This window comes from Silurus meridionalis, chromosome 12 (assembly GCF_014805685.1).
Source record: "Silurus meridionalis isolate SWU-2019-XX chromosome 12, ASM1480568v1, whole genome shotgun sequence".
In the NCBI taxonomy this organism is placed as follows: Eukaryota; Metazoa; Chordata; class Actinopteri; order Siluriformes; family Siluridae; genus Silurus; species Silurus meridionalis.
This window is the reverse complement of record NC_060895.1, coordinates 4,231,273-4,246,083: the sequence shown is the minus strand read 5'-3', so window position 1 is coordinate 4,246,083 and position 14,811 is coordinate 4,231,273.

The window sequence follows — 14,811 nt, the reverse complement described above, 5'->3', positions numbered from 1 at the left end:
CCAAACTTCAAAGTGTCTTTATTCATTTTATTACATTTATTATATTGTTGAAATGTTTGTAAAACATTGTGACATGCAAATATATACACTTGTTAGAGTTTTTAATGCCAGTATAAAGCACAATTGTGTGTTTTAAATCAATGGATCCCTACAAATGTCTTGTATTTAATGGGTTTATTGTCTTTTGTCGTATCATATTTTATGATATTTTTTGTAGATATTTGTTTTGTTGTTGTACACATATACATATACATATTTGCCTGTACACCATAGCATAGCATACATTGGTCAGCAATAGGCACAAATACATATACAGCTGATTTACTGGGGTTTCTGGTTTCAGAGCTCAGCATGCAATATAAAATTTGCAAATTTGCCCATTCTTCTAAAACACACAAGACTGCGACATGGAGGACAAGTAATTTTTTTTTTGTAAACAAGAAAACAGTTTTTATGACAACTGTATTTGCACCTTTAAAACCCGAAGTGCACTCAAATCACATCTTACAAGAATACACAACAGAAGCAGAAAACATCGAGAAAATTGGACATTTTTGTGTGACTTGTGTGATTTTAACGAGATTTTTACTGAATCCCAATACTTTGCTCACCTTGGAAGACATCTACAAAATAAAGAAACTGTCCTGTGCCCCTTCCTAGAAATGCGCATTTAAAACCAACAATCATTCTAGCTTTAGCAGTCAAAGAACAAGAAAACATAAAAATCACACCATACAAGATTTTAGATTAGTAATTAAGGACTCAAGAGAAGACTTGGAAGACACAGAGACAGAGTTAAACAATGATGAACCTGCAACCTCATCACAAGGTCCTGGAGAAAGGAGAGAACAGGACACAGAATGTGTTGATGTTGATATACTTGAGCGTAAAGTTGCGCAACGTTTTCTTTCTATGCAAACAGTTTTGCATATTTCTAAAAGTGCAATACAGGAAATAGTGGAACAGTTACATGACATTTTAGATTTTTCTAATTGTTATGCTCTTGTTACAAGGCAAATTCTCTACAGATTACAAAAAAATGTTTATTTTAAGGAGCAGTTTGAACTGATTGAACCTATTGAATATTTATATGACAGGACCCACAATTTCAAGAACGTGCTTCTCTCATTTGCAACAAAGCATCAGCAAATGTTTGCTTATTTTTTAGAGGGACACTCTTTGTTCAAGCCACAATTGTGTGTTCAAAGTATTAAAGTGAGCCATATTTGTTAGATCCAACACTGAGAGCAGCAGTCACAAAAAAGTATACTCAGCAAAGAACCGTTTCTTTAAGCTTTGTTATATGCCTACAAGGTGTGCGATATGTTAAGGACATGATAATTTCTGCAGGGCAGTGCAGTGGTTTGCCAGAATTTTATAGGATTGTCTTTTGGTTGTTGACAACAGTGTATCATTTATCTCTGACAAACATTCATCCTGGTATTTGGAACATTACAGGTCTTACGAGCTTGTTGAAAACATACATCCAGAGATAGAGATCCTGGATCCTGAATCTTTGAATGATCTCGGCCCACTACAAGCATATAAGGTAGAAGGAAAGCTCATGGTATCTCTGAAAGTCTTACTTCTACATTAAAAGGCAAGCAAGTTTTCTAAACAATTCTGTGAATTTACAGAAAACTTTGCAGCTTGCAAAGTTTGACATGTAAAGATATAATTATGCCATGCGCACATGGAGAAAACTTGTTTATGGTTTCTTGTCCCCTCAGATAATGTTGCTTTGGGTCTTCATCTCACCCCAAAATATTTGGAAGGTCCAACCTCCAAAACTGCCTGACTCGGTGGAAAAGCAGAACTTAAAACAAAGTTGGAGATTCAGGAAGACTTTTTCCTACAATATGAGGACCCTGACTTCGGAAATGAACTGTGCAATTTAACAGACATTTCTGAGCTGCCTGCTGAAAGGGCGGTGTTAAAAATTGTGTGGGACAAAGATTTATCTGTGCTTGAACAGTCCGATACGAAATCTGTTTCCTCTCTTGATACTGCCAGTGTGTCAGCATCTTCCTCCCAGAGCCCTTCAACCATTGTTCAGAGCCATATGAGAAGTACATTGTAGTGGCCTTCACCTTTCCCAATTCCTACTTTCTCGTATGATGTTGAGTTGCGGCTTCGCAAAGCAAATGAGGTTTATGAACAAACAAACAAGGCTTTAAGTGTACCCAGAGAAATGAAGTCGCACATCTTCACAACGCCACTAACCGAGTGTGGCGTTGTGAACTCATAACTTGTACCGACTACGGCAAATGTGGCGATGCCAACTTGTAATTTGTACCGGCTACACCAACTGCGGCAATACCAACTAATAATTTGTACCAACTACGCCACCCGGGGGCTATTTCCGGGACTGCCCTCAACCTTAAAGCACACAGGTTCGTCACGACTGGGTCAGGTATCAGACCAGAGTTGAGTAAATAACAAAAAGAACTTTATTTGAAATAATCAAATTTTATTCACTACATCAAATAATAAAAACAGAAAAGAAGACAAACACTTCAGGGTGGGAGAAGGCCCGATGTCCTAAGCAGAGAGCACACAGGGTCCTAAGCAGAGAGAACACTCACACGTGCACACACGCACCACAGCACACCACACCTCACTGTGAACACTGCACTGCAATCAGGTAAGGAACCCACCACCACAAGATGCTAATCTGCTGCCACTGCCCACCCCACTCATGAAGACAAAAGAAAAGACAGAAAAGTAAATGGTGCACATTAGAATGTTGACCTGCCCCTACTCGTCCTGTCCGACGTGGAACCACCCCTAACGGATTAGGAGGGTTCAGAGAGGAGACCTTACCACGGGTACCAACTCAACATTGGACGTATCTATAAATGCCGGAGGATCATCAGTAAGCACCATCCCCGATGGATCTGGCCTTGCAATGCTCCCCTTGAGCTAATGGTGGAACCTCAGAAACCACATATGCCAGGTCCCCATCTAATTCTATCTCGGGCTCCAAAGTCACTGGTGATTCATCTGGACCCTCAGAGAGGTCATCTGCTACCACCTCCCCTTGGGCTCGAGGTTTCAATGCAGACCGATGAAAGTGCCGAACTGGACTCAGGTCACTTACCGGAGCTACTGTATACACGGAACCACCAGACAGAGGAGCTTTAACCACCTGATATACAGTGGAGCTTTATAGATCATGTATCTTATGTCGACCCCGGACCCCATAGTCTCTCAGATAAACCAACTGGCCCTCCCACAACGGCAGCTCTTTTACCCGTTGATTATGTCCTGCTTTACGCCAGCTTGCCGCAGCCTGCAGCCGCTCCTGGGCACCATCAACCGCCACCTGCAGCTGTGCCTGATGCTCCTCTATCCACTTGTGTACTCGACCTGCCACAGGCTCTCGTTCCTGACCGAGCAGGAAATCTATAGGCAACCTTGGCTCTTGCCCAAACATTAAAAAGAAAGGCGACTAACCAGTAGCTTGGTGAGGAGTGGTGTTGTAACAAAACACCACCTGGGCTAGGCAAGATGCCCAATCTCTCTTCCGATCGGTGGGCAAGGTCCGCAACAAATTGTGTAAGGTCCGATTGAACCGCTCACACTGGCCATTGCCGGCCGGATGGTATGGAGTGCTGCATGACCTTCCCACCTCATACAGGCTGCACAACTGTTGAATCAGGCTGGACTCAAAATTGCGGCCCTGGTCGGAATGAATCCGACCAGGAACCCCAAATTTGAAGAACCACTCCTCTACCAAGACCCTGGCCACAGTACTAGCCTGTTGATCCCAAGTAGGAATTGCCACCGTGAACTTACTGAAAACGTCAGTCATCACAAGCACGTTTTCTTGCCCAGCCTGAGACGGCTCTAACACAGTAAAATCAACGGCTACAATCTCATTTGGACGAGATGCCAATAAGTGGCCCATGTAGCTTGGAGGAATTTGTGCCACATCTTTAGCTTGTTGACACCGCTCACACTTCTGAACCCACTGAGCCACATCTGCGGACATACCTGGCCAGTAGCAGCATTGCCGTACCAGCTTCAAGGTCCGTTCAACACCTTGGTGTCCATGCTGCTGATGTAAGGAGGCTAACACCTCTGGCTGTAAAGAAACTGGCACAACAACCTGAAGCACCGTCTCCCCTCCATCGGGCCAGAAAGCCCTACGATATAATAGGCCCTCTTTCTCTACTAACCGGTCCCATTGCTGGAAGAGTGTAATCACTGGCTTAGCAAGAGTCCGTTGATCCTGCGGGCCTGAGCGCTGCCCTTGCCGCCAAAACCTCAAGGCTTCCCCTACCACTGAGTCTGCCTGCTGTAAAGTGCTAATATCAGGTGCCAGCGACTGGGCCAAGCCTGCATCGCATGCAAAGTGGTAACCTCCCCTTGGCCTACGATCACTGCTCGCCGCAAGAGCTCAGGCACCACAGCCCCTGACTGCCCACTACCGTCAGCCTCCGATTGCACAGTTGTTAATTGCGACAGTGCAACGGCATTTTGATTGGTTCTGCCCGCCAGGTACTGAATCACAAAATCAAAGGCAGCCAACTCAGCAGCCCACCTTTGCTTGGTAGCACCTAACTTGGCTGTAGCCAGATGACTTAGTGGGTTGTTATCCATACGTACGACACACTTATGTCCCAACAGATATTCACAAAATTTCTCAGCCATGGCCCACTTAAGGGCCAAGAATTCGAGCCTCATCAAACTATAAGTGGCCGTATTCCGTTCTGCAGGCTGAATTCAATTCAATTCATTTTTATTTATATAGCGCTTTTAACAATGAACATTGTCTCAAAGCAGCTTTACACAGATAATGTGGTGATTAAACGTAAATATGTTCTTTGTAAGTATGTTTGTCCCTGATGAGCAACTGTGGCAAGGAAAAACTCCCCGAGATGGCATAAGGAAGAAACCTTGAGAGGAACCAGACTCAAGAGGGAACCCATCCCCATCTGGGTTGCACCAAATGTCCATTTGAAGCAGATATACAATGTTGCGGGGTACAGTGATGACGATCAGAAGCAAACTGCACTCCCGAGTCAGTGCAGCAGACCGCCGACACCAACTACAGCCCAATTTGTCCTCAAAGCACCCATTCTACTCCGGAATTACATGGAACCACCCAAGGTGTTGATGAGAGACCGTCCCAAGCTGCACAGAAGTGTGAAGATCCACGGCGGGGAGAGGGGCAGGAACAGTGGTCACTGGAACCTCAGGAGCATGTTTAACTCGACCGAGAGAGAGAGAGAGAGAGAGAGAGAGAGAGAGAGAGAGAGTGACGGGAAGAGAAGGATATGGATTATTAAGTGTAACTATTGGTGTATGAAAGTTAATGTCACTGTGCAGTTTGGACTCCGGCAAGACTCGCTATGGCAGCATAACTAAAAGGGAGAACCAGAAGGTAACACAGACATGAGGGATCTCTGGGATAAGAGACGACCCACCACACCACCGTCAACAAACCCGAGTGAACGTGTGAATGTGAGGGGACGACAGCATACAAATATCCCAGTTCACCAAACACTCTATATCCATGCTTCCTCCAGATCTGAGCCTTTACCTAAGAAAAACCTAATGATAAAAGGCTTGACTAAATAAATAAGTTTTCAACCTCAACTTGAACACTGAGACTGTGTCCGAGTCCCGAACAGTGGTTGGAAGGCTGTTCCATAACTGTGGGGCTTTATAAGAGAAAGATCTGCCCCCTGCTGTAGTCTTCATTATTTGAGGAACCAACAGATAGCCAGCACCTTTTGATCTAAGTAGGCGTGGAGGATCATACTGGTACAGAAGTTCACTCAGATACTGCGGTGCGAGACCGTTAAGTGCTTTATACGTCAGTAGTAATATTTTATAATCAATGCGAGATTTGATTGGGAGCCAGTGTAGACTGATTAAAACAGGGGTGATGTGGTCGTATTTTCTAGATCTAGTGAGGACTCTTGCTGCTGCATTCTGAACTAGCTGAAGCTTATTTATGCACTTACTCGAACACCCAGACAGTAAAGCGTTACAGTAGTCTAATCTAGAAGTAACAAAGGCATGAACTAGTTTTTCTGCATCCTGTAACGACATCATATTTCTAATTTTAGCAATATTTCTAAGGTGAAAGAAGGCGATCCTGGTAATATTATTCACGTGAGACTCAAAGGAAAGACTCGGGTCAATAATCACACCAAGGTCTTTGACAGCCGTAGATGCTGAAACAGAAACACCATCTAGAGATGCTACGTAATCGGAAAGTTTACTTCTAGCTGCATGTGGTCATAGTAAAAGTACTTCCGTCTTATCTGAGAAAGTTATTGAGCATCCACTGTCTAATGTCCTTTACACACTTCTCAACATTGTTAAGCTGATCTTGCTCATCTGGCTTTGCTGAAATATACAGCTGTGTGTCATCAGCATAGCAATGGAAGCGAATCCCATGTTTATGAATGATTTCACCAAGAGGCAGCATATATAAAGAGAAAAGCAGTGGGCCTAAGACAGATCCTTGAGGAACACCAAACTTTACCTCATAGAGTGTGGAGAACTCACCATTTACATCCACAAACTGATAGCGATCAGTCAAATAAGACCTGAGCCAAGAGAGAGCTGTTCCCTTTATTCCTACAACGTTCTCAAGTCTAGCAAGCAGTATAGTGTGATCAATGGTGTCAAAGGCTGCACTAAGGTCGAGCAAAACAAGTAAGGAGACAAAACCCTGATCAGAGGCCAATAACAGGTCATTTACCACCTTAACTAGCGCCGTCTCTGTGCTATGATGAGGCCGAAATCCTGACTGATACATTTCAAAATGTTATTCATAAGTAGGTGTGAGCATAACTGCTGTGCTACAACCTTTTCTAAAATTTTGGATATAAAGAGGAGATTTGATATTGGTCTGTAGTTGGACAACTGACATGGGTCAAGTTCAGGTTTCTTAATAAGGGGGTGGATAACTGCCAGTTTGAAGGATTTAGGTACATAACCAGTGCTAATGGAAGAGTTAATTATTTTTAAAACAGGTTCAATTACCTCTGGAGCTATCTGTTTAAAGAAACTTGTAGGCAAGGGATCGAGAATGCAGGTTGATGATTTTGATGAGGAGATTAATGAAGCTAAGTCATTCTCATGAATAGGAGTGAAGCTTTGTAGTTGATTGTCTGCTATAATTACACAGGGTTACTTGTAAAATAATTTGGATTTATATTAACCGTCTGGATTTCTTGCCTGATGTTTTCAATTTTATTATTAAAAAAGTTCATGAAATCATTACTACCTAATGATGGTGTGCATGTTAGTGCAGTGCTTTTATTCCCTGTTAATTTTGCTACCATGCTGAATAAAAATCTAGGATTATGCTTGTTATTTTCTATGAGGGTGGAGAAATATGCTGATCTGGCAGCACTAAGAGATTTTCTATAATTTAGGAGGCTCTCCTTCCATGCTATTTGAAATACTGTTAATTTTGTTTGACGCCATTTACGTTCTAATTTTCGAGTGGTCTGTTTTAAGGTGCGCGTATGATCATTATACCACTGTGCTAATTTTTTCTCCCTGATCATTTTGGTCTTAAGGGGAGCTACATCATCTAGAGTGTAACGTAAAGTTGTTTCTAGATGTTCAGTGGCCCAGTCGAGCTCTGCGGGGTCTGACGGAGATCTATCTAATATTGTAATTTCGGGAAGATTATTCATAAAACGCGGTGCTGTAGCTGACGTGAAAGTACGCTTAACACGGTAACGTGGTGAGGTAGAAATGCAATGACTTAGGCAAATTTTAAACGAGATTGGATAATGGTCTGAAATAGCTTCAGACTGTGGAATTATGACTACGTTTTTTATGTTTAATCCAAATGTTAACAACAAATCGAGAGTGTGTCCACCACTATGAGTGGGTCCTATAACATTCTGATCAATTCAAACTGAATCTAGAATGGACACAACTGCTGCTCTTAAGGAGTCTTCCTGATTATCAAAATGAATATTAAAGTCACCAACAATTAATGCTTTATCTAAAGAAGTAGCTAAATTTGTAATGAAATCTGCAAATTCTATCAGAAAATCAGAGTAGGGCCCTGGGGGTCTATAAATAATAATTAGTGGAATTAACTGGCTTGACCTGCTTTCGGACACTGAATATTTTATGTTGGTGTAAAGAACTTCAAATGTTTTACATTTTTGTTTAGTCTTTTGTGTGAAATTTAGATTATTATTATAAATAGCTGCTACTCCACCTCTTCTGCCATTTAGACGGGGTTGGTGTATGTAACTATACCCAGGAGGACTCGCCTCATTTAATGCTACATATTAATTCGATTTAATCCATGTTTCTGTCAAACACATTATATTAAACTCCTGGTCGGTGATAATTTAATTTATAGTAAGCGCTTTTGGCGTGAGAGATCTAAAATTCAACAATCCTATTTTTAGATCAGAGGTGCTGGCTGTGCGTTCAGTCCTATTTAATTTAATGTTAATCAGATTACTTAAACAGACTTTCTGATAATTCCTATATTTTAGTTTTGCTCGGGGGACAGACACAGTCTCAATATGGTGGATCCAGAGTGACGACTCTGTGCAGCTAGCAGACGGTCGGTTTAGCCTGTCTGTCTACTCCCTGGCCTTGGCTCTAGACAGTCACTTGTTAACTAGTGCTGTTCTGAGACTATGACCTATACTACAAGAAATGAGAGCAGCACCTTCCCGGGTGGGATGGATACCATCCCGCCCTAACAGGCCAGCCTTGCCCTCAAAAATGCTCCAATTATTAATGAAGCCCACATTATTTTTGGAGCACCACTCGGACATCCAGCAGTTCAGTGACCATAATCTGCTGTAGGCTACATCGCCACGTCGCATTGGGATGGGGCCAGAGCATATTACAGCATCGGACATTGCCTTCGCTAATTTACACACCTCTATAATATTACTCTTAGTAACCTCTGACTGAAGACCGCGGCTAGCGTATGCAACGGGTCTAACCTTCCCTTCAACTTCCTGCGACAACACAGCTCCAAGCCCTGCATAGCTGGCATCGACCTCCAATATAAAAGGCCGTGTAAAGTCTGCATAAGCCAACAATGGTGCAGTGGTAAGCTTTCGCTTCAAAGATTGAAATGACTCCTCACATTGTGGAGACCACGCCGCTGCCAACCCTAGACTGCGCCTACCTACCTTACCTCGTGTTAGCTCTGCCACTATTCGATGTAACGGAGCCGCCAACTTGGCGAACCCTTCAACAAAACGCCTATAGTAACTGGCAAACCCCAGGAAGGTCCGCAGCTCGGCCACTGTCACAGGACAAGGCCACTGAGCCATGGCCTCAACCTTACCAGGGTCTGTTGCTACTCCCGAGGCAGAGATTACATGCCCCAAATATGTAACCTTTTCCTGAAAGAACGCGCATTTTTCCAGTTTTACCTTGAGGCCTTCGGCTCTTAAGCGACTCAGCACCATCCTTAACCTCTCTAAATGCTGTTGCACTGACGATGAAAACACAATGATATCGTCCAAGTACAACAAAACAGACTGGTGACGCTGGTCACCAAAGAGACGCTCCATCAGGCGCTGGAACGCACTTGGCGCATTGCACAAACCAAACGGCATCCGATTCCATTCGAATAACCCAAATGGCGTGCAAAAGGCAGTCTTGGGACGGTCGGATTCAGAGACGGGAACTTGGTTATACCTGCTGGCCAGATCCAAGGTAATGGAAACGCATCCTTACGTGTTTTGGAATTAAGCTGACGGTAGTCTACGCACATGCGCAAACTACCGTCCTTCTTCTTGACTAACACGATGGGGGAGGCGTATGGACTGCAACTCTCCCGAATGATTTGTGAGTCTAACAACTGACTGATGTGGGTCTTAACCACTTCATACTCGGATGGTGGATTACGTCGGTACTGCTGCCGGACCGGAATGTCGTCGGTTAGGGGGATCTCGTGGGAGAGTAAGTTGGTACAACCAAGGTCTCTTCGTGTACCAAGAACACATTTTGATACTCACGAAGGAGAACCTTAACCTGCTCCTGTTCCTCGACCGACAGTCCTCCTAAATCAACCGACTGTATCTGCTCCAACATATCCGATGTATCACAAGAGGCCACCTGCGCGATCACGGTTGAGACCTCGATCAATCCATTTGGTTGCCCCACTAAGTATACCCCCCTTAACATTACAATAACCGTAGTGGGATACAATACAACGTCGACGGTACCGACATTTATGACAGGGACCAAAACAGTCCCCCCTTTTACCTGTACTAAAGAGGGTGAAGCCAATAGTCCCGCAGGCAAACCGGTCTCGGTGGGCTCAAACAACATGGTCTTACCAGCGAGCAAGGAGGAACAAGTGGCCGTGACAAACGTCAAAGTGCCGCCAGAAATACGGCATACCCTACACCCCCTTACCTTTACGTTATTCCCACGGTCAGCAGCACGGACAACTTGTTGGCAATTTTGAAATACTTGGGTCATATTTTCATCCTCGACCACACTTAGCAACTCGAACAAAGTGGATCCGTGTCGACCGAACAGCTCCCGATAACAACGACTAAGCAGATTCATGCCCAAAATACCAGGCATGTCTGTGCCACTGCCCGGAGGATCACGGACCACCAACACACCACAACCAGGGATTTTACTACCACACAATTCAATATTCAATTCGAGATAGCCAATATACGGAATTTCCAGTCCATTAGCTGCACGGAGCTGCAGCCAGTGACATGACTGTAAACGATCCGGGCCCCAAGGCTCAAACCATAACCGGAAACTAGATTCCTTGATGGTAGACAACATGGAACCAGTATCTACCAGACAGGGCACTAAAACACCCCAAGATTTACAACAAGGTGTGGACATGAGGACACTAAATGGGGAGCAATCTTATTAACAATACGAGAGCCACGCACACTCCCTACCAAACTGTGGCTCAACAGCTCGGTAGGCGCTAGTTTTCTGAACAGTTAAGGCCAGGCAAGGACCTTGGTTCACCGGTCTAAGGGGCAACAACTGGGCATGGCAGAGGGCGAAAGGGGAGACGCTCCCCATCGCACTCCCTTGCAAAATGACCCGGTTGTTGACACCGTCGACAGATCAATTGAGCTGGACGAGGTGCACAACCTTGGGAAAGGTAGTCTGACTCCGGGCAATAGTTTGGGTAAGCAAATCTAACTGCTGCTGCTGCCGATGCAGCATTTCTCGTAGCTCATTTAACTCAGATGTACGACTTCCCTGAGCCCAACCTATCTCTGGATTTCCCCGGACCTCATACTGGATTCTGCTCACCAGGGGGACTGACTGACTTCTACCCCTAGCACCCCCTGGCAATCCCTCTCGTTCCCAACGAATCGCTTCTCCCAAAACCTCTAGCAACGTTACAGTGGGCTGACGTCATATCAGTTGTTTTAATTCTCTACGAAGCGCATTATCTAAAACGCATTCAACGAATTGATCTTGTACAGTGAAATCACCATTTAAAACTTACCATTAATACCAAGGAGAACTCCAATAATAAACTCCTATAATGTAATGCTGCCACCGAGAGAAAAATGTTTCTTGCAGCGCAATATACAACTCTGCACAACCATACACTTCAGGCAATGCTGCAATAATTTTGTCCAGATCGCTCTTATCAGCACTAGACCGGTATTTAATCTCGTTTCGGGCCTCCCCTTCAAGGTGATCATACAGGAAAAAGGCTTGCTCCCTAGGGATCATATTACGAACTCGCATACATGCTTGGGCCTCCTCAAGCCACTCATCAATACTGATACCAGACCTGCCATTGAAATTTGGGCAGCGCCGATCCCTCGGAATAAATACAAATCGTTCAACTGTACCGGCACTTACCTCAGCTGATCTCGGTGTAGATGGGCATGCTGCACTAACAGAAGGTGCGCCAGGATCGGGCAGCTCAACCGCCGGACGCTCCTGTCGCAACCTCTCATTATCCATCCGTAATTGGGCTACTAAATCCTGCATCTCCTGCAATTCATTATCCATGGCATGCTACAAAGGTACTCACCCAACCACTGTTCTGTCACCAATTTGCTATAAAACACACAAAGAAAAGAAAGAAAAAAAAATCTCTCCTCAAAGTCTAAATCTGATAACCAGTCAAATATCCTGCCGACTACGCCAAATGTGGCGTTGTGAACTTGTAATTTGTACCGGCTACGCCAACTGCTGCGTTACCAACTAATAATTTGTACCGACTACGCCACCCAGGGGCTATTTCCAGGACTGCCCTCAACCTTAAAGCACACAGGTTTCGTCACGACTGGGTCAGGTATCAGACCAGAGTTGAGTAAATAACAAAAAGAACTTTATTTGAAATAATCAAATTTTATTCACTACATTAAATAATAAAAACAGAAAAGAAGACAAACACTTCAGGGTGGGAGAAGGCCTGATGTCCTAAGCAGAGAGCACACAGGGTCCTAAGCAGAGAGAACACTCACACGTGCACACACGCACCACAGCACACCACACCTCACTGTGAACACTGCACTGCAATCAGGTAAGGAACCCACCACCACAAGATGCTAATCTGCTGCCACTGGCCACCCCACTCCTGAAGGCAAAAGAAAAGACAGAAAAGTAATTTAAAACACAACTTAAAACAAGCATCGCATTACAACAGCCTGGCTCTCGACACAGTCAACAGCCCAAAAACTGTCCGTTACTTGATCCTCACAGGGGCACATGAACAGAGGAAATGCACTTCACAGATACAAAAGGAATTAGAAAAAAAATCACTACACTTAAAAAGAAAACAACAAGAACATTATACCACAAATTCAAACTAATAAAAAAGAATAGAAATCAAAAGAAATGGATTCCCATTAAGGTAGGGAAACCTCAACCCAATAAGGTTAGGAAAATAATAAACAAAATAATACAGCTAATACAAAAATAAATGATTAAATCACAACACAAAGAATCAAGTAATGACTACCCTGTAACACGCCACTTCTAAATCAGTTACTCACACTACCGTTGGAAATAAGCACCATGCCCCCGGTCCAGCTGATCCTGCAGGTAGGTAAATGCTGCAACAAGAAACTGTTAGCATACAAGAGCAGCAAAATGTCAATCAGCTGGTGCCAAATGGAAGTAACACGGAGCTCCAGAGGACAGGAACGTAAATTAACAATGTCCAACTGAACCCAGCGAAGCAGACAATGCAGAGTGAAGCAGGCAAAGCTGAGCACAGATGTAGTGCAGAGCAGCTGCAGTTAGAAAAAGCAGACAGTCAAGCCAACATCAAAGCGGTGTAAATGATGCACATAGCGCAGAAAGGCCACACAGCAAGCGAAAAGCCCACTATAGCAGCCCACTACAGCAGCCCACTGTAACGATTCTTGCACATTGACCCGCACCTTAAATAGGGAAAACACACTTTAATCAGCTGATTGTTAAAGCCCATATATCATTAATAATAACGTCAGCGTCAACACATACCTGTACGAAGACTCAAGAGGCACGGATGCAGACGTTTATTAGGCACGTCTTCCTAAACACTTAGCGGCTTCCCCACAAAGCTCCTCAGTCCACCCTTAAATGAAATAATTTCATAAAGACCCAATGTGATAGACCATAATATTACAAAACATTCACTGCCAACAGCTCCTACCTTGTCACTATCCGCACGTAAACCCGGAAGTACGGCGGCTCACTCGCCGACAAAGAGCAAACGCACCCACAACACAAACCGAAACGACTTTATAGGCAGGTAAATGAGCATAATCAGCCTCAGCTCACTAGATGACATCAGACCATACTGCTACACGAGGATAATGTCGCCCCTAGCACACTGCCTACCATTACAAACTTTGCTGTTGTTTTAGAGGAGGAAGTTGTTCTGAAAGACATTTCAGACCTGCAACTGCTGTTGCTTACCTGTTTGGCCTTATCTTCACCTTGGATTTTCAGTACCCAAAAGAACTCAAATATACTTTTAAGGTAATTGAGAAGGTGTTTATGGAAATGGGCACTCGATGCTCTGCAAGGGTACAGTCTTTGAAAATTAAGCTCTTCCTGTGAATGTTGTTGAACTATGTTTAAAAATGTTTTAAGGCTGTTTTAAAAATGTTGAATCTAATGTGAATCTAATGTCTTACAATGTCATTTTTATTTCATGTTTTGTTGTTGATTGTGCATTTATTTTTCATCTTAAAGTTAAATAAAGTTAATCTTAAAACTTAAAGTCTGCAGTTATAGTTTTATTTTATAACAATGTGTAAATGCTAACAAAACATCTTTGTCCATAAAACTCATAGAAAAATGTTCACATAACATCATTTATTGAAAAATAATTACAAGTAATTTTAACTAGAAAAACTGTTAGCTGAATTAAAAAGAGATATGTGACTTTACTCAGTGATTTGAGTTGAGTGAACAACTTTGAAATTTTAAGTTAAGTCAACTTTTCATTTTTTTACAGTGTATGGAGGCAATCGCATCAAACCAGAAGGTGTCTCATGTGCAGGCTAGAAACATAACAACTCACTTGATGTTCTTTGTGACCAAGCATCAGATACAGTCCAGTTGGGAGACAGGTATGTGTGCAGATGGACTTCAAAATAAGACACTTAAACCTTCACAGAAACTGAGCTCTTTAGCCATTATGCATCAGTATTTACAAGATTAAGCCAGTTTCCAGGATTGTATCATATCCAACTGACCCTAATGTCATACATGGCTGCAGAAAGATCCAATATTCAGTCCATGAAAGACTCCGTGAGACACTGGATGAACTGAAGAAAAGGGGTGTGATAAGCAAAGTTTCTAAGCCTACTCTGTGGTTAAGTAGTTTGTTCATCAGAAAAAAGA